The sequence below is a fragment of the Oryctolagus cuniculus genome, chromosome 9 (assembly GCF_051225735.1).
Source record: "Oryctolagus cuniculus isolate XC-2025 breed Fujian yellow rabbit chromosome 9, ASM5122573v1, whole genome shotgun sequence".
NCBI lineage: Eukaryota > Metazoa > Chordata > Mammalia > Lagomorpha > Leporidae > Oryctolagus > Oryctolagus cuniculus.
In genome coordinates, this window is record NC_142875.1 from 96,252,972 (window position 1) to 96,280,623 (window position 27,652).

Genomic DNA, 27,652 nt, shown 5'->3' on the forward strand with positions numbered 1-27,652 from the left:
AGTGGAGGATGGCCCAGGTGCTTGGGCCCTGCACCCCATGGGAGACCAGGAAAAGCACCTGGCTCCTGCCATCGGATCAGCGCATTGCGCTGGCCGCAGCGCGCTGGCTGTGGCGGCCCTTGGAGGGTGAACCAACGGCAAAGGAAGACCTTCCTCTCTGTCTCTCTCTCACTGTCCACTCTGCCTGTCAAAAAAAAAAAAAAAAAAAAAAAAAAAAAGAGCAGCACCCCGGCCCAGAACCCTGCGCATTCCTGACCCTTGTCCACTCGTGTTTCGCACGAGGTCCAGAAAGTGTTTGAAGCCTTGCTTTGAACAGACTCTTGCATTGTTATTCTTATCCATACTAATTGTTAGACCCTCTGAGTGAGGATGCTAACAAGTCGAGAGGCACACCCCAAAGACTCAGAGTCCAGACCGGCTGATGCAAAAAGCAAGAGGATTTATTCAGCGTCTGCGCAGACGGGCCTCCTGAACTCGGGAGTCCAGAGAGCGCCCCCAGCACAGAGCCACACGGTTTATATACCCACAGCGACCAATCAGAAGCACTATAGTGTCCATGCACACAGCAGTCGAATCCATGAGCTGATCATGTGAAAGGCATGCGTCCTCTATCCAATCAGCTACGGGATCACATGGGAGGCATGCACCTCGTCGCCATTTTGTTGTTTACTTCTTCAGCAGTTCCTTCCTCTGTCAGCGTCATCTTGTTCACCCTGAGGGAGACCACGCTCCCTTCGTTCCCCTGGAGGGAGAGCAGCGTCCCGCTTCCCACACCGTTATCTGAGTATTAGGAGGTATACAAACTGGGTTAGGTCTTAGCACAGCCAGGCGCAAGTGTCTCAGCTAGCTAAGCATAGGGTCCCTTATTTTTATAGCTGCACCTAATTTTAGCTTTGGGGGAAAAAGTTTAGGGCTATAATTTTTAAGGTTCTTCACCAATGAATTCATTTATTTTTCCTCTTTCCCCTTATCTCTCATCTGTAGGTATCAGTTTTTTGTCTCTTTATTACCATATTTTAAACGTGAATTCAGAAATCACCTGTGGGGCACGGGCTGAGTCCCGCGCGAGGTCCAGGGTCCGTGTTCCTCCTCCCGTCGTGCCGGTTGCTGCCTCTCCAGAGTCCTTCAGTGTCACACTGCTTTTGACTCCTGAGTGTAGGAGCAGATTGTGCTCAGCAGGAAAATATTAGATCTGGTCATCCACTTCTCTGCGTGTGGGGAGATGTCCAGATCATCCTTCAGTTTGGCTCCTGGCCAGAGCCATGGTCCCCCTGTCCTGGGTGCCATCATGGAGTAGTTATCAAAGCCGACCTTAGTGTTAAGGGTAATGATGGTATCCTAGGTTTTTTTTTTTTTTTCTTTTCTTTTTTTTTTTTTCTTTCCTTCCTTCTCTGCTTTGTTCCCATTTAAAGACTTCCTAAATGGGCAGAGAAGAAATTTTAACTTACTTCTGCGAGTCAGCTTGCCGGATGCCTACTTGCAGCCAGGTACTAGATGTTTCACATAGGTTCTGTCTACAGCTCGTGGGAACCTTCAAGCGCTAGCTTTTACTGCCTGCGGTCTGCGAGGAAACAGAGAAAGAGAAGGGTTAGCTTACCCGGTGTCACAGAGCTGGTCAGCTACAAAGCTGGGATTCAGGACAGAATTTGCCTGATCCAGACGGGCCCCCTATTAGTGCTACTCACCGTACTGCCTTACCCTCTCTGCTGCGTTGCTCACTTTGCAATGTCACTCCCCATACTGCTTCATTGGCTGCACTGTTACTCCATACTGTGTTACTATGTGTACTATCTCACTGCACTGTGCTACTGTCCTAGGTTAGGGTATGCATAATCAACTGGTGGCTATACCAATTAGAATTCATATAAATACCTATAATTTCAGGAACATTGCTCACTAATGTCCACTGACTGATTTACTAGAAAATCCTACCTTAGTGAAGTTGAAAAATAGCATGGCTTTCACTGTGCTGATAAATATTTGAAGAGAAACATAAGCTTTTGTTTTTCACTTGCAAGTATAACACAGTTTCTTTATACTTTGATGTGTTATTTTAAAATATAAATAGATGTATCCTGTAGTAGGATAAGAGAGCCTATCCAGTTCCAAAAAGTCTGAAGTACTGGAGAATATATTTTTCTTCCTTGAATATTAAAAGCCCCAAAAGATTGCTGACCATGAAGGAAGATGAGGGAAAATAAGAGACAGCGGATGTTTGAAGAGAGAAATTATCTGTAGGGTGACATATGTTTTTGGATTCAGCAAATACATCTTTTATGAAGTGGAAATCCTGGCCAAACCACATAAATGGACTTGAACTGACTGCCAGATAAGGAGCAGTTTAGAAATAAAAGGGTGTTGGTGCAGCCTGTAGGTTAGGCTTCCCAAAGTGTTCTGATACAAGACAAAATAGTGCAGGATGCTAGAGGTGCATGGGGGAGAGACCGGAGACTTCCCTGGGAAGACACCAGTCCCCCAAGTGGGAGGGAGGGAAATTTGTAACAGGAAATGAGGAAGCCAGAATGTTATTGCTGTTGATTGAACTGCTTGCCCCTCCAACTCTGAGACCTAGTTACGGAGTTACTATGTGCTGCTAGCAGAGAGCCAGGTCCAGGCTAAACCCAACAGAAAGACCAATATGGAGGGGAGCATCCAACCTGTTGAATGTTACCCTGTAGCACCAAAGAACCCCACAGTCTAAAGAGGCTTTCTGTTCCGAAGGGAATGAGCAGAAGTTTATGTGATAAAATATTACAGTTGTGGGCAGGCATTGTGGTGCAGCAGGTTAAACCTACAGTTGGGCTGCCAGTATTCCATGTTGGAGATACTGATCCAAGCATCAGCTACTGTGCTTCCTATCTAGGTTCCCTAATGTGATCCTGGGAGGCAGCAGGTGACAGTTCAAGTAGTTGAGACCTGGTTGGAATTCCTGGCTAAGCCAGGCTCCTGGCTTCAGCCTGGCACAGACTTGTGGGTAGTGACCAGAAGAAGGAAGATCTCTCACAGATAGGAGGGCAGATCAGACCAACACCACAGATGCTGAATGTTCAGGCTAAGAAAGAAAATTCATTGTTCTTTCCAGAGATGAAGCCACCTGTGCATCCGTATATTCTCTTCCAGTGCTTTTTTTTTTTTTTTTTTTTTTTTTGCTGAGAGTGTGCAGGTGAGCTCTTAGGTAAGATCCAGACCTAAGGGGAAACAGCACATGTTCATCTGGGAAAAGCATGCAAGGTCTGGGCCAAAGCTTTCAGTGTGTGGTAGATGAACCATTGCTCTCTTTACCTTGATTCCTTATACACTTGAATCTTGAGTTAAAGTTAGGGAGATGCTTGAGAATACTTTTGAAGAGTAAACTGTAGAATTTAGTACCATAGCATGTCGTGATGTTGGTGAATGCTCCATCTGTCATCTGATGTGATTCACACAGACACACACACACACACTATGTATGGAAGAGAGAGAAATCCTAGTCCGTCTCCTGGGAGCAGTGATGCCTTTGCAGGTCATGATCAAGGGTTGCTGCTCCCTGGAGTTTGCATCCTGCACCCCCAGGGCATCCTGCTCCCCCAGCCTACTGGGCTGACAATTAAAATAGCTGGAGGACTCAGCACCTTGAGCACAATTAATTGATGGTGTCCAAATTGTACCTCAACAGATGCTTATTTACTGAGTATGCTTTGCAGGGTTTATCTGCTGATTATTTGTGTTGTCCCCATGGCTATGCTCCTGAGCACAGCCTTTTTCTGTATTTTGAATTTGGGCTTTAAAATGCTTTTCATGTGAATACTCGTATATCATACTATACATTACACATGCAATTGTATTGCACTGATGCCCTTAGTCAGAGAGAACAACTTTGAACCCAGAGCAGGGCGTGATTCTTCTCTGAGCATTGTGCCATTTTTGTCACACCATCCTATCTGCGCCAGATCACCACGCCCAAAAGGCTCGCGGCACTTGGGCTTTGTGTTTTTGTATCTAGGATGTGAGCAGATTTACTTTATTTCTGTGCCACAGTGAATGGGACAGCAGTGCAGGGAGCAGTGGTCGTGTCCTAAGCTGTGAGGCAGGTGCCTTAGCCCTCTGGATTCCATCCCTGACTCTAGCCCCATACTAAGATGCTGCACAGCTACACCTTCCAGGGATGTCTGCTCCTCCCCAACTCCTTCCTCACTTCCAGGGCAGCCCCAAACCAGGGAGAGCTGCCTGCTGCTCCCATCTTTCCTCTGAGTCCAATCTGCCAGCTCTTCATTCCAAGTCCAGAGATCCCCCCCCTTCTCTCTCCATCTCCATCTCCATCTCTATAGGATTTAGTTACTTGGAAGTCAGAGTTGGGGGGGCAGCACTGTGGCATAGTAGACTAAGCCTCTGCCTGTGGCACCTGCATACCGTATGGTCACCGTTTCATGTCCTGGCTGCTCCTCTACCAATCCAGCTCTCTGCTTATGACCTGGGAAAGCAGTGGAAGATGGCCCAAGTACTTAAGCCCCTGTACCTACATGGGAGACCCAGAAGTTGTTCCTGGCTCCTGGCTTTGGATCAGCCCAGCTCTGGCCTTTGTGACCATTTGGGTAGTGAATGACTTCTCTCTCTGTGTCTCTCCCTCTCTCTGTCTGTATCTCTACCTCTCAAATAAATAAATAAAATCTCTTTTAATAAAGGAGTTACAGAGAAGGAAAGAGAGATGGAGTGGGGAGAGATCTTTTATCTGCTGGTTCACTCCCCAAATGACTGGAACAGTCAGGGCTTGGCCAGGCTGAATCCAGGAGCCAGGAACTTTGTCTGGGTCTCCCATGTGGGTGCAGGGGCACAAGCACTTGGGCCATCTTCTGCTACTCTCCCAGGCCATTAGCAGGGAGCTCGATCAGAAGTGGAACAGCTGGGACAAGAACCAGTGCTCATATGGGATGCCAGTGTCACAGGTGGCAGCTCTACCTGCTATACCACAATGTCTGTCCCAGGATTCTCTTTCTTAGACTTCTCTGTGGCTTTGTTTCATTTTTGAATTCACTCCCTCCTTTGCTTCTTTAAAATCCTGCTTGTGCAATCCTTCCCCTATTCCTGCTGGCCCTTCTCAGCTCTTCCCTTTGGACCCTCCGACCAATGTCCTTAGCCACCAGCTCTCCCTTCCGGAACGATCTTCCCTACAGTTGTGGTTTCCCCTGAACCTGCGTGCCAGTGACCTCACATCTCAATCTCAGATAGCTTGAGTCACTCTTGTACATACCAGACGCAGTGGCCCAGGGCCTTCCAGATGTCACAGCACAGGTGACAGCTGCATCCCCAGCTCAGCATTTGTGACAGCCATGTCTCCTTGTTCCCCTGTGCACCTCTTCATCCGTTTATGTTTCTGCCACGGAAAATAGCTCCACTGTCCACAGCTCACAGAGCCTGGAGCAGAGTCCTCTCTCCCATCAGACTGGCCACTCGTTGTGCCTGTCCTTGGCCAGTTTCCCACTCACTGCTCTGCCAGGCCCCAGCAGAAGCCAGAGGCTCTTGGCACAGTGGCCACAGAATCCCATCCTGCACTTTGCAATTCACCCAGTGCTCTCAAACCCTCCATGCTTCCTCTGCCCTTAGCAGTCACTGTTCCCTGAGTGTTCCCAGCATTTTCTTAATCTACTTATTTGTGCTCTGGGAAAAACTCAGTGCATCCAAAGGGTGAAAGCCACACCTTTCTCTCCCATATCCTATGAAGCAACACGGCCCTTTCTTCCCCACACTGTGAAAGTCGTGACCTAGGAAGGAGAGAGAAGCAAAATTAAACAGCGAGCCTGAAAGATTTTTTATTTTTTTATTTTTTTATTATTTTTTGACAGGCAGAGTGGACAGTGAGAGAGAGAGACAGAGAGAAAGGTCTTCCTTTGCCGTTGGTTCACCCTCCAATGGCCGCCGCGGCCGGCGCGCTGCGGTTGGCGCACCGCGCTGATCCGATGGCAGGAGCCAGGAGCCAGGTGCTTTTCCTGGTCTCCCATGGGGTGCAGGGCCCAAGCACTTGGGCCATCCTCCACTGCACTCCCGGGCCACAGCAGAGAGCTGGCCTGGAAGAGGGGCAACCGGGACAGAATCCGGCGCCCCGAGCGGGACTAGAACCCGGTGTGCCGGCGCCGCAAGGCGGAGGATTAGCCTAGTGAGCCGCGGCACCGGCCTGAAAGATCTTTACTACAACACAGTAAGCTACTTTGAGTGTCAAGGAGAACATATTAAATCTTCATCCTCCTTAAATTATGTAAAAGATTAGCAGATGTTAGAAAAAAACAAACCAAAAGTCAATCCATATTTGTGTTGTGTTACGTGTGTTCACCCATACCTTCTTAGGCTGGCATGAGAGACATAAGCCTAACAGCACGTGGGTTGTCTGATGTATTGTACTGCAGTGCAATATTTATACTTTTGAAGCCTGGTGTATGGTGTTTATTTGTTCAAATGTGTATCAAAGTGAAAAGTAGATTGACATATATTTCTGAACCAGAAGCGAGTAAATAATTGATTGAAGCAGTGACTATTCTTCCTTCTCTAGTTTATTTAGTTTATTTCTCAGGCTTTTGAAATGTGAAAACAGGCTGGCGCCGTGGCTCACTAGGCTAATCCTCCGCCTTGCGGCGCCGGCACACCGGGTTCTAGTCCCGGTCGGGGCGCCGGATTCTGTCCCGGTTGCCCCTCTTCCAGGCCAGCTCTCTGCTGTGGACCAGGAGTGCAGTGGAGGATGGCCCTGCACCCGCATGGGAGACCAGGAGAAGCACCTGGCTCCCGGCTTCGGATCAGCGCGGTGCGCCGGCCGCGGCGGCCATTGGAGGGTGAACCAACAGTAAAGGAAGACCTTTCTCTCTGTCTCTCTCTCTCTCACTGTCCACTCTGCCTGTCAAAAAAAAAAAAAAAAAAAAAAAAAAAAAAAAGAAAGAAAAAATGTGAAAACAGTGACACTTTTGTGAACTGTACAGTGTAGGAATTAGCTGCGTTTTTGGAACTTTAGAACGGAATGAGGATCCTGGCAGAGGGAGTGTCTGTATCCTCCTCGGAGGGCTTTCAGAAAGAACAGATGCCTGTTTTCTAGGAACTTTTTTTTTTTTTCCACAGGCAGAGTGGACGGTGAGAGAGAGAGAGACAGAGAGAAAGGTCTTCCTTTTGCTGTTGCTTCACCCTCCAATGGCCGCCGCGGCCGGCGCGCTGCGGCCAGCACACCACGCTGATCCGATGGCAGGAGCCAGGTGTTTCTCCTGGTCTCCCATGGGGTGCAGGGCCCAAGCACTTGGGCCATCCTCCACTGCACTCCCTGGCCACAGCAGAGAGCTGGCCTGGAAGAGGGGCAACCGGGACAGAATCCGGCGCCCCGACCGGGACTAGAACCTGGTGTGCCGGCGCCGTAAGGCGGAGGATTAGCCTAGTGAGCCGCAGCGCTGGCCTAGGAACTTTTTGACACCCTGTCATCTGATGAACTAGGAGGTGGAAGTGAGGGTTCACCCCGCTCCAAGCTTCCACAAGTGCGGTGTGCGGTCATCCTCACTGGGAGCGTGCAGGGTAGGAGTTTTTATTCTAAAGTCACTTTCAGCATCTGTGCGATCTGAGTGAGCCTGGCAGAGCCCGGAAGGGTGTGAGAAGTGCCACTAGTCTTGCTGTTATTTGAGGCACTAACAGCATCTGGTGGCAGGGTGATGACGAGGTCTGTGGATCCCGAAGTTGCCGTGAACCCCAAATGGAAGGAAGGAAGTTGGCAGCTAGCGCATTGTGGAATGGCAGCTATGTTGCCCAGATGACAGAAAGGGACATGTGTTTGCAGTCTGTGGGCAGGGCAGTGGGTTTCCTGCAGGCAGCTGCCTGCCCCTTCCGTGGAAGGCCACCAAGTGCTCAGGGGTTATAAATAAGCCAGGAGGGGAGCCCTCCAGAGAGCGGCGAGCACAAGGGTGAGCGACTCGCCCGCATTCTTTTCCAGGCACGTTTTTAGAATGAGTAGGCCACATCTAATATGCCTGCATGTGTCCACATATCCTGCTCAGGGGTGTGGGTTCCCAAAAAAGGGGGGAGGGGGGCTGGCAGCTACACACATTTGTTGCTCATCTGTTACCGTCTAAGGCGACTTCGAGCCAGCCACGCTTTCCAGCGGTGACAGGCGCTAATTCTAATCCTTGTAGCCTCGTTTCCGTAATTGGACCCAGAGCCTGGCCTGCTAGGAAGCCGGGGAACGCCTGTCTTTATGGGGCACCGGTCTTAGACCTTGGCCCATGCTGCTCCAGATTATGGGGCAGATTTCTTTCCTCCTTTTTTTTTTTTTAAATCCACTTGAAGGGAAAAGGACAGGTGTTTGCCTTAGGAAGCAACAGAACCACTAGCAGTGGGACACAGAGTAAGGGGGAGCAGCCTTTTCACATCACGCCGGGTTCAGCAATTCGCAGGTTTGGCTGAGCAGTGAGAATAGCAATGCTTTCCCAGAACCAGATCCACCAGCACAGCCCTGCCAAGAGCAGCAGCGATGTCCTTGCCAGCTCTTGAAGCCCAGCTAAAATAGGCTTTTATTAAAGTGTTTTATTTCACTTTCGGCAAAGGTGTATTGTTTGCCTACCACAAGCCAGCAGTGCGTGCGGCCCTGGGGACAAGCGGCAGAGGCCCGGGGCCGTAGCCCCAGAGGGCCAGGCTAAGTGCTAAGGAGCAGGAAGCGCACCCGCTGGGAAATCTGTTTCTGCTTTTTGCTGCTGTTGTTCAACTGAAAGAAAAGTACTCACTTTTTAAAATAAATGTTGCATTTATTTTCATTTGTATTTGAAAGGCAGAGTGAGAGAGAGACAGAGGCTTTTCCATCTGCTGCTTCACTCTCCAGACGCCCACAATAACCAGGGCTAGGCCAAGACGAAGCCAGGAGCCAGGAACTCAATCCAGGTCTCCCACATGGGTGGCAGGGACCCAAACCTTAGAGCCGTCATCTGCCGCCTCCCAGAGTGTGCACTAGTGGGAAGCTGGATCAGAAGCAGCGGAGCCAGGGTTCAAATCAGGCACTCTGGTATGAGAAGTGAGCATCGCAAGACTTAACCCCTGCACAAATGCCCACCTCAGAAATACTACTCTCTTAAGATCGACACCATCCAGCCAGTGTTCATTTTTACAAATTGTCAAAAATAGGATTGTTTGCAGATCTAATTAGTAAGGTAAAATTAATTAACTAGGACAGGTCCTAATCTGATAAACCCATTGTCCCTATTCGAAGGGGAAGTTTGGCCAAGACACACATACAGGGAGTAACTAACCCACGTGAGCATGAAGGCAGGGATGAGGTTGATGCTTCTGCAAGCCAAGGCAGGACAAAGACAGCAAGCAGGCCGGTGCCGCGGCTCACTAGGCTAATCCTTCGCCTGCGGCGCTGGCACTCCAGGTTCTAGTCCCAGTTGGGGCGCCCGTACTGTCCTGATTGTTCCTCTTCCAGTCCAGCTCTCTGCTATGGCCCGGGAGTGCAGTGAAAGATGGCCCAAGTGCTTGGGCCCTGCACCTGCATGGGAGACCAGGAGGAAACACCTGGCTCCTGGCCTCGGATCAGCACAGTGCGTCGGCCGTGGCAGCCATTTGAGGGGTGAACCAATGAAGGAAGACCTTTCTCTCTGTCTCTGTCTCTCTCTCACTGTCTAACTCTGCCTGTCAAAAAAGAAAGGAAGGAAGGAAGGAAGGAAGGAAGGAAGGAAGGAAGGAAGGAAGGAAGGAAGGAAGGAAGGAAGGAAGGAAAAAGAAAAGAAAAGAAAAGAAAAAAGGCAAGCAAACACCCAGAACCAGGGGGATCCTGGGACAGACCCTCCCTCACCTCTCAGAGGGACCCAACCCTGCCCACACCTTAGTCTCAGACTCCCAGCCCTATTTTTGAGTAAGTTCATATTCAGAGATATGAGGAGGTGGGTAGGGAGACTAGGACTTCAACATTTGAATGTTAAGGGGATAAAATTCAACCTATACCACCGTCTTATAAATTGATTTTTTTCTACAATGTATTTATTTGGAAAGCAGAGTAAGAGAGAGAGAGAGGGAGAGAGGGAGAGAGAAATCTTCCATCTGCTGGTTCACTCCTTGAATGACTGCAACAGCCAGGGCTGGGCCAAGCTGCAGCCAGGAGCCAGACAATCCATCTGCATCTCCCACATGAGTGACAGAAGCCCGAGTACTTGGGCCATCATCTGCTGCTTTCCCAGGCGCATTAACAGGAAGCTGGATCAGAAGCAGAGCAGCCAGGACTCAAACTGGCGCTCCAGTGTGGAATGCTAACATCACAAATGCCATTAATACCAACCCCGTAAATTGCCATACATTGATATTTTCATTGAAGTGTTTTGAGTTCCACTAAGGACTAACCAGGTAAAAGACTACACTGTGATTTGGGTTTTTGTTTTTGTTTTTTTTTTTTCCTTTTTTTTTGTAAATGGCGTGTTACTACTATTTCACACAAAAAGCATCACTCAACTAGGTTGGGAAATCACAAGGACTTTTACCTGCTTACTGGTTTTTGTTTGTTTTGCTTGTTTTTACCAAATACGGGTTAAAGAATGCTGAGTCGCTCTTCCGCCTGCATTAAGTCAGGTGCTGACACTGTAAAAGCGAACGGGTGGCCATGGCCTTCCCAGAGCTACTGGAGGGGAAAACAGATGTCCCTCTCCTCGCCCCGTGTGTGTAGATGGCCGCACAGATGCATGGGAAGAACCAGAGACAGGGAAGGGAGTAGCTCTTGGCAGGACACATAAGAGAAAGAAGTAGATCAGGAGTTTTACACAAAAAGGGAGCTCTGGACAAGAGGAGAAATGCCTGCTCTGAGATTATAAGGAAAGCAATGTGAATATGATTACGGGTGCATTTGTGTGTATAAAAACCTTACACTTGCACATTTATAAGTTTCCGGTTGAAGATCTCAGGCTGCAGTTCTCCTTTTGTTTTTCTGGGAAATTTCCATCTTCAAAGCACCTGTCTGGGGTGTCAACCTGAGCGTGTCATTTTGCTGTTTCCAACCCCGCAGTGCTTGGACTGGACGTTAGCAGATAGTCCAGGATTCCCAGCGCACCACAAAGACCCTCGCAATCTTGCAGCTCACCCTTGCACTCTGCGTTCTGCCAGAGAAGTTTCTGGAACATTCCAGGCTCTCCACAGCTTATAAGGTTGCCAGTACCCCTTGATCAGGGCCCTCCGGTCCCGCTGACCACATGAGCGCCCTCTGCATCTTGATTGCCGCCTCTTCATCCTCCAAGCTTCCGGATGTGGAGTGTCTTTCCTAATTGCTCCCCGCTCCTCCCCCACCCACCATCAACTCCCAGAGCCCCCCACTCTGTAGCCTTCATGGTGTAACGTCTTTGCTTTCCTGTGGACATAAGGCTCTGGAGGGCCAGACTGTGTCTTGCAGTCCATTGTATGTCTGTGTGTCTGGCATGCAGTAGGTATGCAGTGGCTATTTCCCTAAGTGAATGAATGAGGGACACATAATAGGTGGATTATGTCTCAAAGTCTTAGTTTGAAAATAGAAGTCAGTGGCATTGCCAGCCATGACGAAGGTTACATTTTAAATTACCACATAGGTAACGTAGTTTGCGTTGTTAGCGCTCAGAAATGTTAGAATGAACGAGTGAACAGAAAAGGACAAGGTGGTAGCTTCTCTTGGTGCCTGGACAGTGGGAAGACCACAGGAGCAACAGACAGCTGGCTTTCTCTGCATTCTCCAGGGCTGCCTCCTCCTGTCCCCGCTCTGCCCTGCCTGCTGGATTTGTGTTTTCTTTCCTTCTTGCTTGCTCTCCATTCTTTCACTTTCTTCCCTTTCTGTGGCTCACATGTCTCGTTGGTTACAGTACAGGTGCACACCGCTGACTCACTATTACCCTCCCCTCCGCACCCCACCCTGTCCTTGGGAACCTCCTTGCCATCAGATTTCATCTCCTAGGCTGCTCACTGCACTGGAAAAGGCATTTAATAAAAAAGGGAAGAATCATCTTATTGAACAAAAGTGTATGGTTTCTGGAAAACTTTGGCTCCTGAAAAATCAGACAGGTTTGGGGTTGGGCATCTGGTCTAGTGCTGACGATGCTGGCTAAGGCACTGTATCCCGTATCAGAGAGCCTGGGTTTAACTCCCTGCTCAGTTCCTGACTCTAGCTTCCAGCTGATGTGCACCCTGCGAGGCAGCAGTGATGGGTCAAGGTAGCTGGGTTCCTGCCACCCAAGTAGGAGACCTGGACTGACTTCCCGACTCCCACCTTCAGCTTCAGCTCAGCCCAGCCTCAGCCATGGAAAGCATTTGGGGCGAGAACCAGCAGATGGGCACTTTCCCTGTCTGTCTCTGTCTCTGTGTCTCAAATAAATAAGTGAATAATATTCAAATAATAAAAAATCAAGCAGGGTTGATTTTTGGGGTGCCGCGAGCCATTCCCAGTCCTCCATGCTCTGTGTCAGCTTCCTGAACCCCCTTTGTTCCATAGTGCCCGTCAGTGATTCTCAGATTGAGGGGCTGCTGTTGGGCCAGCAGTTGGAAAAGAAATAATAGCATGTGCGTGGGAGTTAGACGAGGCTGTGCTGAGAAATGTGTTTCCACACAGAGAGATTTATAAGGTTTGAATATTCATAAGCTCTTATCTGAGCCACTCACTAGTTATTAGTTCTTCCTATTAAGTTAAAGATATGTAAATCCTCAGAGGTTCATGCTATATCCAGGCCGAATGAATCTGAGCCTTTTAACAAGCGTGGGCGCCTGAGTCGCCAGCCCCTGTGTGCAGCTCCCTCCCCGCTGTCACAGCCATGACCACGCTGCCCGCCGACACACGTGTGAGCCCTGCGTCCCCCACACTGTGCTTGATTTAGCTTTCTGTTTATCCCATTTGTCTTCCTGCGCTTCGGACCTTTTGGATGAAGCCCGCTTTGCAAGCAGAACACCCACGATTGGTACAACTCTGCTCATTTGTTTTGGCTTCCATTACGGTGCTTTTAATATTCATGAAGTTTGAACAAATAAACATCGGAGACTACTTCCTCTGAATGAGAATGTTACGGTTTCGGACCCCAGAGAAAACAACTGGTGAGCTCTATAAGCCCATGTTTTCTTGCTGTCAGTGGGAAGTGGCCCCCGCCTGCAGGTCCAACCTCGCGACCCTGAGGGTGTCCCAGAGCAGAGGGCCAGGGAAGAGGAAGACAGTGAGCTGGCTTGTGTGTTCAGAGGATCCTGTCAGCTGATCCAAAATGATGTTACTTCTGTCCTTGAAGAATGTAGAATTACTCAGTTTTCTGTGTTCCAATGAGTATCACTTAAAACCATCTCCCAGTGTTTACACTGACCCTGCATTGGTCACCATCCTTGCTGAAATTAGTTCATGGTCACTTAAATATACTTTTTAAAAGATTTATTTATTTATTTATTTGAAAGGCAGAGAGATTTCTTTTATCTGCTAGTTTACTCCCCAGATGGTCACAACTGCCAAAGCTGGACCAGTCCAAAGCCAGGAGCCAGGAGCTCCATCTGAGTCTCCCATGTGGGTGGCAGAGACTCAAGGACTCGAGCCATCACCTGTGGCCTTCTAGATGTATTAGGAAGCTGGGTTGGAAGTGGAGCAGCCAGGACTTGAACCAAGCACTTGGATACGGGATGCAGTATCACCAGCAGTGGCTCAACCCACTGTGCCACAACCCCCGCTCCTGGGTCCCTCAGATATTTTAAGAAACCTAGAGCAAGAACTTTCCCAGAAATTGGAAAGCCAACCTTCTGAATAATTAAAACTTGATCTTCAAAGGGGTCTTTCATTCCTGGAACATTGTTCTGAGATTCCTCTGCCGTGGTCAGCTGCAGTGAGCACCCGTCTTGTTGTGTTCTCTTGCGTCACCCCAGGTGACATTCCCAAGTGCACCAGCGTGTGTCCTCTCCCAGAGGACGGCCCTGTGTCCCATGCTGATGGCAGAGCTGTTTCACACCCTCAGTGTCACGCTCCTCCTTCTTAGAACTTCTCTGTATGGCGCTTCTTCTCTTTCCCAGGAGCTAAGTTATTTCTCCCTGTGCTTAAGGCTAACAACCTCTTTCTGAGATTGTATTCTGCATCTCTGTGGCCGACTCAGAAGCTGCCACAACCTCTCCCATTCCTACCACTTATCACTAAGGTTCTGGGAAAGACTGACATTGGCATCTCCATCCTCCCCCAGAGTAGTAAGCTGTACGGCAGAACTGACCAGTGAGCACCAGCGGGGAAGTCAGCTGGGACTTCCAGCCTGAGAGTGGGGCAGAGTGGGGCCCCTTTTCCTTCCTGGGAGACAGATGCAGTGCCTACTGCCATGGCAACTTTCCTGGGCCTGTGAGGACACAGGTAAAAGAAACCCAGACCAAGCATGGTGATGCCTAATGACCAAAACAGCTTGGGTGCTTGGTAACACTGGGAAGTAAATCTTTACTTCCGTAACTGTTTGGGGGAGAAAAACCAGCTACTTGTTTCAGCAACTTTAATTAAGTTGTTAGTTGCACACAGACAAACTCAACCTAATGGATACTCCCTCCCCTGCAACCCCAGAGGGGGGGGAAAAAACAGATCAGAACCTTGATATAGATCAGAACCTGAGAATCCTTGCACATTTTAAAATTTTTATTTGTTCATTCATTTTCATTTTATTTGAAAGGCAGACAGAGACAGAGATCTGTCATCTGCTGGTTCACTACCCAAATGTCTGCAACAGTTGGGGCTGGGCCACGCCCAATAAGGCTCAATGACTCGAGGAGACCCAGGAGCAGGGACACTGTCCACACGGGTGTAAATGAAACCATTGTCAGATGCTGCAGAGAACCCTCCTACCTGAGGGGCAGGGCCCCAGCACTTGAACCATCACCTGCTGCCTCCAAAGATGTGCAGTAGCAGGAAGCTGGAATCAGGTGTGGAGATGGGACTAGAACCCAGACTCTCTGATATGGGATATGGCATCCCAAGCAACATTTTTTAAAAAAGATTTATTTATTAATTTGAAAGATAGAGTTACAGAGAGAGAGAGAGAGAGAATATCTTCCATCCACTGGTTCACTTTCCAAATGGCCACAACAGCCAGGGTTGGGCCAGGCTGAAGCCAGGAGCCCAGAGCCTCTTCTGGGTCTCCTACGTGGGTGCAATGGCCCAAGCAGTTGGGCCATCTTCTACCGCTTTTCCCTGGCATATAAGCAGGGAGCTGGATCAGAAGTGAAGCAGCTGGGACTCAAACCAACATCCATATGGAATGGCGGCACTGCACGTGGAGACTTAACCTACGCCATAGCACTGGTATTTTTTCCTATGTGTGTAGTTCCCAGATCTGTGCCACTCTGGTCGAGGGTTAAAATTCATCTGTTTCCAGCTGCTGGATTGTAATTCTTTCCTCCAGTTCCCCTTGACTCCTCTGCACCCTCCTCCCTCAAACTCTGCGTCCAAGCATCAGACCCCAGGAGGCTTTCCCCAGCAGAAATCCTCACACCTGCCCCACGACATCGGATTCCAGCTCTGCCCCTCCAGGGCTGGGCAAGTGTGGAAATACCGCTTGTTTTTCCCATTTCAGCTTCTCCTGGTACGGATGACCACCTTGGCACCCCTCCCTCCACCTTGCACACCCATCCCTCACGAGGCCCTGCCCACCATTCCTCCTGGTCATCTCACAGTCGCCCCCCACCCCCGTCTCCATTGCTGTCACCCCTGCACAGGCTGCCACCACTGCTAAAGGGGTCTTCGAAAAGTTCATCATGATGGCACATTAGGAAAAAATTTTGCGTGGATTTCAATTTTTTGCACCAAAAGAAGGTTATCATGGCATTGTACTCTTCCACAGCTTTTTGAAGTACTCTTGTGTTGTTACTCTCTAACTTGGCTGTCTGTTCTTTTCGTGTTTGACACTTTTTCTGTGCTCTATGCTGCATCTGGAATATTCTTTGCACAGTGTGCATCAAATTTTCCTTTTTTTCACATCTTTAGTGATGGAGAATTTTATTTAGAATACAGATTTTTTTTTTTTGACAGGCAGAGTGGACAGTGAGAGAGAGAGAGAGAAAGGTCTTCCTTTTGCCGTTGGTTCACCCTCCAATGGCCGCTGTGGCACGGCACTGATCCGAAGGCAGGAGCCAGGTACTTATCCTGGTCTCCCATGGGATGCAGGGCCCAAGTACTTGGGCCGTCCTCCACTGCACTCCCTGGCCACAGCAGAGAGCTGGCCTGGAAGAGGGGCAACCGGGACAGAATCCGGCGCCCCGACTGGGACTAGAACCCGGTGTGCCGGCACCGCCGCCAGGCGGAGGATTAGCCTAGTGAGCCATGGCGCCAGCCCTAGAATACAGATCTTTGCATGACACACCAGTGGCGTGGTCTAGCCCCGTCCTCTTGTCGGCTTCGTTGCTAAGCACCACGCAGCCCACTGTCCAGACCCACCATGGTCTCCCACGCGGGGCCTTGGCTCGTGCCATTCACTCTGTGCAGCACTCTAAGCCTCCTCCCCAAACTCTTGCCAATGTCTGCGCTCTTTTGTAGGCATAGTTCAGGGCCTACTTTGGAAGAGAAGTCCTAGGCCCTCTGGTTATTGTCTGTCATGGCAACACCACATTGTTCTCCTTCAGCACTGCAAGTGACAGGAATGTTAATTCTGTTCCTTCATGTTTTGTTCCTCCTCCTCTAAAATGTGAGCACCTTGAAACGAGGCATCCTATGTAGCCTTTCCTTCAGCGTGTGCCCACTGCCTAGTTCAGTGTCTTACACAGCACATGGTCTCAAAAATATTTTTGAGAGGCTGGCATTGTGGCACAGTGTGTTAAGCTACCTCCTACAATGCTGGCATCTTATATGTGCACCAGTTTCAGGTCTGGCTGCTCCACTTCCGGTCCAGCTCCCTGCTAATGCACCTGGGAAAGCAGTGGGAGATGGATCATGTACTTGGGCCCTTGCCACCCATGTGGGCCTGGTTGGAATTCCAAGAGCCCAGCCCTACCTAGCCTTGAGGCCATTTGGGGAATGATCCACTAAATGGAAGCATGTTCTCTCTCTCTCTCTCTCTCTCTCTCTCTCTCTCTCTCTCTCTGTGTGTGTATAACTCTGCCTTTCAAATAAATAAATAAATCTGAAGTATTTGGGGGATAAATAACAAGTGAAAGTTTGATGCTGCTGTCTTACTGTCCATCAGGTAGAATCTCAGCCCCTTGGCCTGAGGTTCAGGGCCTTCTAGGGTCTGGCTTCAAGCCAGCTCTCTTGCCTGCTTCCTGTCAGCCCCCCTGTCTGTGATGTGTTACTGAGCCAAGTGGAACAGTTCATCATTGCTACCTGCATACCTTTGTTACTGCTGGTCCTCCCATTGCTATTTTTTAAAATTTTTAAAAATATTTATTTATTTATTTGAAAGGCAGAGTTACAGAGAGGCAGTGAGAGAGGAGAGAGAAAGAGGTCTTCCATCTGCTGGTTCATTCCCCATATGGCTGCAATAGCTAGAGCTGGGCTGATCCAAAGCCAAGAGCCAGGAGCTTCTTCCGGGTCTCCCACGCAGGTGCAAGGGCCCAAGTACTTGGGCCTTCTGCTGCTTTCCCAGGCCATAGCAGAGAGCTGGATCGGAAGTGGAGCAGCCAGGACTCGAATAGGCACCCATATGGGATGCCAGCACTGTATGCATCAGCCTCAACAGCCATGTCACAGCGCCCCCCTCCCAATTGGTATTTTTAACATTAAAACCTTATCCATTCTTTCCAGGACCAATTCATATTACTGTGTGATGCATTCTGGATTTGTATTAGTCTGCTTTTTGTTACAAAATACCTGAAGCTGGATAACTGTATGAAGAAAAGATTATTTAGCTAACAGTTTTGGTTGCTGAACATGCAAGATCAGGTGGCCTCATTGGGTCAGTTTCTGATGAGGGCCTCTTAGTGGATGACCTCATGAGAGTGAGAACTCACTTGGTCAGACAGGAGCAACAGAAAGGGAAGAGGCCAGACCTCGTGAGAGCTCACACAGGAGACCCAGGAGAACTATATTCATCCCTTCCCAGGGCAGGACCCCCAGCAACCCAAGTACCTCCCCCGGGCCCCGCCTCCTGATGGCCTCACCACCATCTCCCTGATACCCTAGGGAGCACACTGCATCTGTGTCATATCCGCACCATAGCAGTCCCCAGCCCCAGTTGGTCCTGCCCCACTCCACACCGTTCTTCCATACTATGTTAATATTATAACACTCGGCTGTGTTTTCACTATGGCCCCTGGCTTACGCTGTGTGGAATTTCTGTATGCCTTGTTTCTGCTGAACTAGAATGGGTGATGCTGGAGAAGCGGTTGTGTTCTGCTGGTCTTGGTACCCACCTCCCCGACCCTCCGTCCTGCTAGGTGCAGAGCCTTGTGTGGTGGACGTGTTGCAAGTGCAGGTGGGCGAGACAATTGGTTCTCTGCATTCTGTGGATGCTGGGAGAGAGAAGGCAAATTAGAAGGAGCTTGAATTGGCAGCAGACTCTTGCTGCTCTTGGCTGATCTCAGGGGAGAGAGTGCTTGATTAGAAGTGCAGAGCGGCATTCTAGAAAGCCTGCGAGTTGAGGTTTGGGGACCTATACTATACACCACCACCCCCACCCCCACACACACAGGGTGGGCCTGACATGACTTCCTGCCCTTAAAGTAGAAATGAAGTAGCACAGAAGAATATGACTGGCTCGGCCAGCTGAGCTGAGCTGCTGTGTTGAATGAGGGGCTCAGGGAGGAACATAAAGGCCTCTGGTGCTTATTGGAGAAGAGTTCCTGCCTCAGGCTCCTGGGCGGAGAAGCATCAGGGAGCACAGCGCTTGGGGATTCCCTGGTGCCTATTTGGTTGCAGCTTCCCACCAGAAAGAAGCCTTTTCATCCCTGGGGTAATCACTGCCCCCCTCCCTGCAGAGGAAAATAAACAGAAAAATGCCCCCTTGGGTTGACTCTGTGCATCAGCTGTAGCTGCTGCAGCAGCAGATCAGCCTGGGATGCTCTCACCTTGTGGTCATTGGCATCAAAGGCTGCAGGTTTTCTTCCCACCTCATTTTCATATGCTTGTGAGCCTTGGGAGGCTTAATTAAACTGCAAGGGAGCCAAAGTAAGCATATAAAGGAACTGTTTTGATGCTTCAAAAACCCAAGCAAACAGATTCTGGATGATTCAATTAGGTATGCTTATGGGATTTGTCTTGGGTGTTTAGATTGCTCCAAGCCTGCTGGGGAAGTCAGTCACGGGGTTTAGATCTGAAAGGAACCGTAGTTAATGCCTGCCCCCCACCCCCAATTTCATTTTTCATCTTATTATTTAGGCTTCCTGATACTGGTGCATTGTTGTGAGCCGTACATGAACTCGTACTCCGACTTGTGTTTATTCAGCTTCTCCTTGAGCTGGTACCAGATTACCTGCAGGGCCAGCCCAGATTTCCTGCCTGTGTGGTGGCCACGTTCTTGGATTCTCTTCCTCCTTCTCTCTGATGGTCTTTGCTGTAATAAGACACAGCTTGAGAGAGAGCATGACAGAGTGCTTCAGCACATAGGGTCTTCCACCTGGACCACCTCTTGTCATCTTGGCCTTAGACAAGTCCCCCAACCTTTTCATATCTCCTTTACCTCTTCTAATCTGGAGATCAGAGTAGTGGAAATGTCCCTGACATCATATAGTTTACTCGGTTAGTCCAAGCTTTTAGAAATGTGTGCCCAAGCACTCAGCACAGGGCCTGCCTCAGAATGAGCACTCAGTAAGTGGCACCTGTGATCATGACTACCCCAGGACACAGGTGCATCCCTGTCAGCTGCAGCCAGGGGGCCAGGGTCAACTTGGAGGGCTCTGCATGGTGTAGAACTCCAGCTTCAGTGCTATGCACAAGCCCTGTCTAAGGTGGCCTCCAATGTCACAGGGCAGACTGCACACATAAGCTGAGGTCCCTGGTGTATCTGTCCATGTGACTGGCTTAACCAACAAGCATCTTCAGCAGCAAGGATTCCTGTAATAAGTTTGACTGTATCCAGGTTGTGCTTATGTCATGTGACTCTCACTCTGAAGATGTGAGAGGAGTTGTTTTGCCTGGGTCATGACCACAGCAAGACCTAAAGGCAAGCAGCCATATCTCTTGGTTCTAGCCTAACTCAGCATATTGCAAACCCCTCCTAAAGTGTATGTTTGTGACTAATCAGCTTGAAATAGACCCATGCATAGGCCTAACCTGATCTCCAACTGCTGAAAAGCCAACCAAGGGGAAAGACCAACTGGATGCCGACTCAAGAATCCAAACAAAATACTTAATGCTGGTTGCTAGAACTTTAGGATGCTGTTGGTCTGATGAAGAAGTATGGCATTGAGCATCATACAAAGTCACAGGGCACAGTGGCAAGAGCTTCGGACCCCAATTAGATGGTGGTTCTTCCTGCTAACCAACAGTATGAGCTTGGAAGATTATTTGATTTCTCTGAACCAAACTGTCCTAATCTATCAAATGGAAGATAACACTATGGTTTCGGGAACATCTATGTGTATTAAATGAGGGAAAGGCAAATGATAAGCCACTACCTGACGTGTTCTGTGTCAGTTATGCAACAGATGGTAGCTGTAGAATTGTTGTCATAGAGGAAGCACCTGGTTCTGCCTGGAGAACTGAGTCATGAAGGACAAAGAGGACTTCTCAATGATACAGCAATGGCAGATTGGAGCACCGAGCTGAGCGCAGAACAAAACAGGCAAAGGCAGGAAGGCAGGAAGGAAGAAAGGAAGACAGGGAAGGAAAGGGAGAGATGAGGGAGGGAGGGAGGGAAGGAAGGAAGGAAGGAAGGAAGGAAGGAAGGAAGGGCGGAAGTGCCTATTCAGACAGCTCAGCATGGCTAGAGCACAGGCTACTGGTGATAGAGGGGCCAAGAGTGGGATCCTAAATGGTCAGGCTGGACCATGAGTGGTCTCCAACAGCATTCTACAGAGTTAGAATTTCCTTTGTTGGTAAGATGTACTAAAAATCTCAGCTACTGTTTATTGAATGCAAATACTCTACTAAACTATTTGTATGTTATTGGATGCTCAAAAACTCCACTTTACAGATGGGTAAACCCTGGCTCGTGGACATAAAGTTACATAATCATTAAACTCACAGTGGACTACACTGGCTGCCTACCTCAAGGACAAAGCCTTTCATTTGGTATTTTATGTCAAATTTTGTCTTTTTTGTTTCATATTTATTCACTGTTATTTTGCCTTGGAAACATTCAGAAAAAAATGCAACAAATAAATAAATCCTCTCTGATATCAAACTTGAATGAGTTTGGTCACTTTCCCCTTCTGGTCCATTTGTTGGGTGGAAATAGACATGTGGCTCACTATTATGGCATCATTTGCTGATACAAAAAATTCCCATTTATTTGGTGTCGTATCATTTTCTCTCAGTAAATCAAGCATTATATTAAAAACTGCACACTCTAATTTTTCATGATAATTGTTAAGGTTGTCCCATATTAAGGTAATGTGGGACATTTGGTTCAAGTTAAAGTTATGGATTTTATGAAATTTAGTCTGTCATCCAAAAGGAGTAAGACCCAAAACAACCTCAAACAATAAGACCCAAAAGAACTTTAGATGGACCTTCCTCAAACAAAAGATTGGATGCATGTTAGCATCATCCCTTAGGGATCTGGGGTATGAAATGCACTCAATAACCCGGAGTTCCTGCACCTGAACTGCTACCAACCCTGACTCCTCAAAACCGTCAGGGCGTGTTTATTAAGGCTAGGTTCTAAACAGGTGCTTCCTCTGTGTCGCAAATGGGATAAACCGGAGCCTCACTTGTGTTCCAGCGAGCTCAGCTGCAATCCCGGCCCAGCTGGCGCTCCTGAGCATTTGCTCCTCTGACAGCCAGTCCCTGCCGATTCCCCTGCCGATCAGCAGTGGACACAGAACAGATGTCCGGGATTACAGGGAAGGTTTCAGGGAGGCCATGGGCCCAAGCGTCTGTGGAAGTAATTCATTGTGGAGTCGCAGACAGGCCCTGCCGAAACTTTAGTTAGAAGTTCAATGAAATAAGCCTCGGTAGACCTGCATACCTGGAATCAAAACAAATGCTTTCCCGGCATTCTTTAATCGAAAGAAATATAATAAATCATCATCTAAAGGTCACACACACAAAAATGAGGGGAAAAATCCAAATCCCACGTATTTTCATTCGATTCCTAATCTGTGAGCTAATGAGTGGGATCATGGCACTTGGGTGTCCTGGGAGAGTCCTCTGACGTATTCCAAGGCGTGTCACTGAAGGAAGTGCGCAGAGCGCTGATGGTAGACTGCATTCTGCGAAAATTCTCTAAGGCTGGCTCCTTCCTCCCAGCACGACCCCGGACTGTTGCCTCCTGGCCATCCCTGGCTGTCTGGGAGCTGCTTTGCCAAGCTGTTCCACCCATGGTACAAGGTTTCTCCATAAAATTTGTGGGAAATAGAATTAAAAGATCAATTTATTTTGATGCAAAAAAAATTTGAAATTCAGGCACAGCTTTCATAATAAGTAGTTTTCCACGACCTTTCTAAAGATCTTTCATAGGTATGGATTTCAAAAATTTTTTGCACCCAAATAAACGTATCATTTCATTGCGTTTTCACTGCATTTGTTGAAACGCCCTCATACTGCCTACCACTCAGCTGCCTGTTGAAGACACTGGCAGTGAGAAGTCTGAATCCTGGAACTCTGCAGGCTCTGGCAGAGTTTTACTGTCTGCTCAGCAACCCGCCTGCCACCCTCCGCACTCCACCCTCGTGGAGCAACGCTCTTTGGAAAGCTACCCAGAGAAGGCTTCCTGTTTTCCTGTGTGTTTCTGAGCAGCCCTCTATAGGCTCAACAAACCTAAGCTTTATGCCCCTCATAGCCACCCAAGTGTATCAGATAGTAGTACATTTCAACAAATGCAATTGGTGTAAAAGTGCAATTAAAAAGTCATCAAGAAAAGGATGATGAGAATATTTTTTTAACCTGTAATGATCAGCTAAGACAGTTTAGAATTAGGCCAAGTATTTAAATAGGTTTTCTAAGAGGAATAGAATTCAGAGAATGTGCTTTTGTGATTTTTCTCTTTGATTGGCTCCATTGTCAACTTATTTAATAGCCCGTTAAGGATTTCGGTAGGAAGCGTGGCAAGCAAAGACACATGTTCAACTGTTACTGCTGTAAAGTTGATTTGATTTTGGTTTTTGCTCCTAAAATATAGCAGATACATCTTTTGCTGCTAAGGAGAAAGCAAGTTGCTAATAAGGAGAATGAAGTAACTAATAATAGTTTATTAATGCTTTTAAAGAAAAAAGGATAAAAAGAGATATGGAAAATTCTACATCGTGGGCATTGAATGGCAGGCAAAAATAGGAGGAAAAACACATTACCTTTGCAATGAATTTCCTATGAACCAAGATGTCAAGACAGTAGCAGAATTAATCCATTCAACCATTGAATTAGCTGGGAGTTTTCTTTCTCTCTTCCGTCTTAGTTTTTGAACAGCCCTCAAAAGAAAAAGTCGCTTTATTGGTTTTGTTTTTGGAAAACAGGGTAAAAGGCTAAGTATTGTATTTTGCTTCTCTTTCTCCGAAAACCTTTTAGTTCTGGAAAATTAATAGAGAAATATAAGAAGACAGTTCTCTAAAAGCAACAGAAATACCTCGGAACCCTTAACAATATTAAAGGCAGCAAAGGTACAAGAAAGAAAGTGTGGGTGATTCTGTGGAGAGTGTATGTCAAATGCTTTTTGCATATTAATCCAGTTTTAATATGGGGTCACCATCAACACTGAAGGATCAGTCAAAAGCAGCCACGTTTGGTCATCTCTGCGAACTTTAAGCCTGGGGATATTGTATGGAAGAGATGAATTGAAATAGATTGGAAAGGAAAATGTAGCCAAAGTGTTTCCGTTGGGGTATGATGAAAAAAACTGGATCTGTCTTATGTAAATTTTAACAGTGACCTGGTAAAGAAAGTCAAAAGTACATTAATTAAATTTACAGAGCCAGGAAAGGTGAAGACCCAGGAGATTAGATGTAAAATATACAGATGGACTAAGAGAGATGAGAGGAAATGGACAGACTTTTACAACATGATACTCAGCTTGGAAATATGCACGCTAATACGATGGGGAATTCTAGCCAAGAGAGAGATAGCTGGTTTAAAGGAAAAGTTAATAAAATGTTGAGTCTGAAAAACTGTGCAGACCAAAGCCAGGAAATTACAACATTATGGATCCCGCAGTAACTATAAATTAACCCCATTGCACATACGTAGTATTTCATGTTGCTGTCTATGGTGTTAACTTTCACGCCTAAACATACATGTGTGTATGTTTTGCCTGAATTACAGTTGTAATGGGAGCAGAGGTGCAAACAGGACGTGGGAATAGATTGCCTGTTCCTTTTAACGGGTCACCCAGGAGCCTGCAAGCCCAAGCTCCTTCTGCGCTTGGAACAGAGTGAGCAGGGAGACAGGCTTTGGCTCGATGTCGGATTGCTTGCCAGAGGAGCTGGGAAGAGATGTGCACTTCTTGATCACTGTAAAGAAGTCATGAGTGTTGTGGGTAGACATGGAAGGAAGGTTCTACCATGTTCCAGGACAACACATTTGTTTTAAATGAGTTCTTAGTCCCAGTCGCTCCTTCGCTTTACTTGCCTCCTGTGAACTACTCCATCTTTAACGTTCCATTTTTAAAAAGCTTCTTCATTCGGTTACTTGAGAGACAGAAGAGAGAGCCCACGTTCCTGTCCACTGGTTGGTTCACTTCCCAGATGCCCACAACAGATCTAGGCTGGGCAGTACTGAAATTGGGAGCCAAGAACTCCATCCAGGTCTCCCACATGGGTGGCAGGAACCCAATGACTTGAGCCATCTCTGTAGCCTTCCTGGGTTTGCATTAGCGGGAAGCTCGAGAGAGAAGACAGAGCCAGGAATTGAATCCAGGGACTCCAGTGTGATACGTGGGCATCTTGGCCTCTGATTTTTTGCCTAGTTACCATATTATTTTTCCTCTCTGAAGACCCATTTCTCTTAGTGGGCTCACTATGGGATCTAAAATAAAGTGGCTTTTTGTTGTTGTTTTGTTTTTTCAAACGTCCAAGCTGCTGATCTGGTCATTTCCTCATTTGTTTCTAGTTTTGTTATAAATATTTTTCAGTCAACTTACACAGTACGCTAGGCTACTTCAAAAAGTTCGTGTAAGATGGAGATGGAAGCTTATTTTGGTGCAGAGAAATTGGAAATCCATGTATACAAGTAGTCTTCAAAAAGCTCATAAAATGCATATTATGATACACTACAAATGGGTTTCATTTTTTTTCTTCCTTCCTCCTTCCTTTCTTTCCTTTTTTTTTTTTTTTCCCCTTTGAGAGTCAGAGTGACAGAGAAAGGCAAAGGGATAAAGTACACTCCCATTCACTGATTCACCCTCCACCCCCGAAAGCCTACAATGGCTGGGGTTGAGCCAAGGCCAAAGCCATTAGCCAGGAACTTGACTCAGGTCTCCCCTGTGGGTGGCAGGTACTCAACTATTTGAGCCCTCACTGCTGCCTCCCAGGGTCTGCATTAGCAGGAATCAACCCCAGGTACTCCAATGTGGGATGCAAATGCCTTTTTTTTTAAAGATTTATTTTATTTATTTGAAAGAGTTGCAGAGAGAGGTAGAGACAGAGAGAGAGGTCTTCCATCTGGTTGTTCACTCCCCAGATGGCCGCAACAGCCGGAGCTGTGCTGATCTGAAGCCAGGAGCCAGGAACTTCTTCTGGGTCTTCCACATGGGTGTAGGGGCCCAAGGACTTGGGTCATCTGCTATCCCAGGCCATAGCAGAGAGCTGGATCAGAAGAGGAGCAGCCGGGACTAGAACCGACGCTCATATGGGATTCCAGCACTTCAGGACAGGGTTTGAACCCACTGTGCCACAGTGCCGGCCCCACGAATGTCTTAACCAACATCTTAACCATTAGGCCAAACAGTTGCCCCTGGATTTCAAAAATTTTTTGCACCAAACCAAGCTTAGCTTTTAATTCCATTTCCAAGAACTTTCAGAAGTGCCCGTGTATGTTCCAACATATCCTTCATTTCAGGGTGCATCAGGGTGCAGGAGTCCTCTGACTTCCTTCCCCGTCACTCATGCCACGTCTCCCTGGTTTGTGTGTCTGCCTGCAGCGTCTTCTCCCCGTCCTTTCACAGCAAAGCCCTGGCTTTCACCACGTTATTGGAGGCTTTTCCTCCTGTGTAGATCACCCCTCTGTTATCATGTCTCCCTAATCCTTTGATCCCTCAGCTTCTGTGAGCTTCTTTCTCCCCTGGTGAGGCTGCCCCTGCCTGTCCTGGCCGCTTGGATCAGTGTCTTCTACCAGATCTTAGCAACAGTTCCTCTTGGCTCCCAACAACGCTTTGGCCATCTGTAGACCCTCGCCGTCACTCAACCTGCACTTGACCTTCACCTTCATCATCATCCTCTCAACCTTCTAGCCGGCGTCTGGTAAATACAAAGACACCCTCACCAGTTCTCCCAGCCTTCATCTCCTTTTTCCACCTGGGCTCCAAAATCAATCATTAAGGGGTTTCTTCACTCTCGTCCTTAACTCCCTTGCCCTTTTGATTCTGATATCTCTACCCTACCCTGTTCTTTGATCACTTGCTTCTGTGCTCTTAGGTTGGGCAACATTTTTAGGGGAAGTCAGATGATTTGGATCCTGAACGCAGCCGTCTGTTCTTGTGAACAATTGTGTTGTCTAAAATGCCATCCTCCAAGTAGCAGTTTCTGTGACCTCATCTTCTGCTCACCCACAGCCACTGGGCTCACCTTCCCATCTGTTTCTTCAGCACCCTACTGTCTTCTCAGCCTACCGATGCTGGCTCCTCCCACCTCTGAGTTATCACACCGTGCCTCCCACTCTTCCCCAGGACCCTGTTGATTTTGAGCAATTAAGACCGAGAAAGACAAAGACACCATACACATGGGGAAACAGAGCTCCCATCCACTGGTTCACTCCTCAAATGCTCTCAGTGGCCAGGACTAGGCTGGATCCAAACCTAGGAACTGAGAACACAAAGCAGGTCACACACGGGTGGCAAGGGTGCGATTACGTGAGCCATCACTGCTGCCTCCTGGCATATGCATCGACAGGAAGTTGGAGTCGGGAGCTAGTGCTGGGGCAGCCCTGTCCCTCAGGTTCCCTGGGCAGCCATGGCGGCAGCATTGTGGGACCAGGGCTTGATAATTCTGTACCTATGGTCTGTCTTTGAATCCTGGCATCTCCTCCTGGGCCTCCCTGTGACATGTGTCAGGGCTGAATGATAGAATTTATCAAAATTGTGCAGATTTCACAGTAGAGATAAATGACAAGGAATTAAATATTCAGCCTATTCAATTTTTTTTTGACAGGCAGAGTGGACAGTGAGAGAGAGAGAGAGACAGAGAGAAAGGTCTTCCTTTACTGTTGGTTCACCCTCCAGTGGCCACTGTGGCCGGCGCGCTGATCTGAAGCCAGGAGCCAGGTGCTTCTCCTGGTCTCCCATGCGGGTGCAGGGCCCAAGCACTTGGGCCATCCTCCACTGCACTCCCGGGCCACAGCAGAGGGCTGGACTGGAAGAGGAGCAACTGGGGCAGAATCCGGCGCCCTGACCAGGACTAGAACCTGGAGTGTCGGCGCCACCGCAGGCGGAGGATTAGCCTATTGAGCCACCGTGCAGGCCCAGCCTATTCAATTTTTTAAAAAGACTTGTTA

The 27,652-nt window shown here is 48.2% G+C and overlaps 1 protein-coding gene across 12 annotated transcripts in view; it reads left to right on the forward strand.

Moving 5' to 3' along the window:
* The window catches only part of ATP8A2 (ATPase phospholipid transporting 8A2), a 726,614-nt gene that overhangs the window by 620,360 nt on the left and 78,602 nt on the right, over window positions 1-27,652 (forward strand). The gene's annotated exons all lie outside the window — the stretch shown is intronic.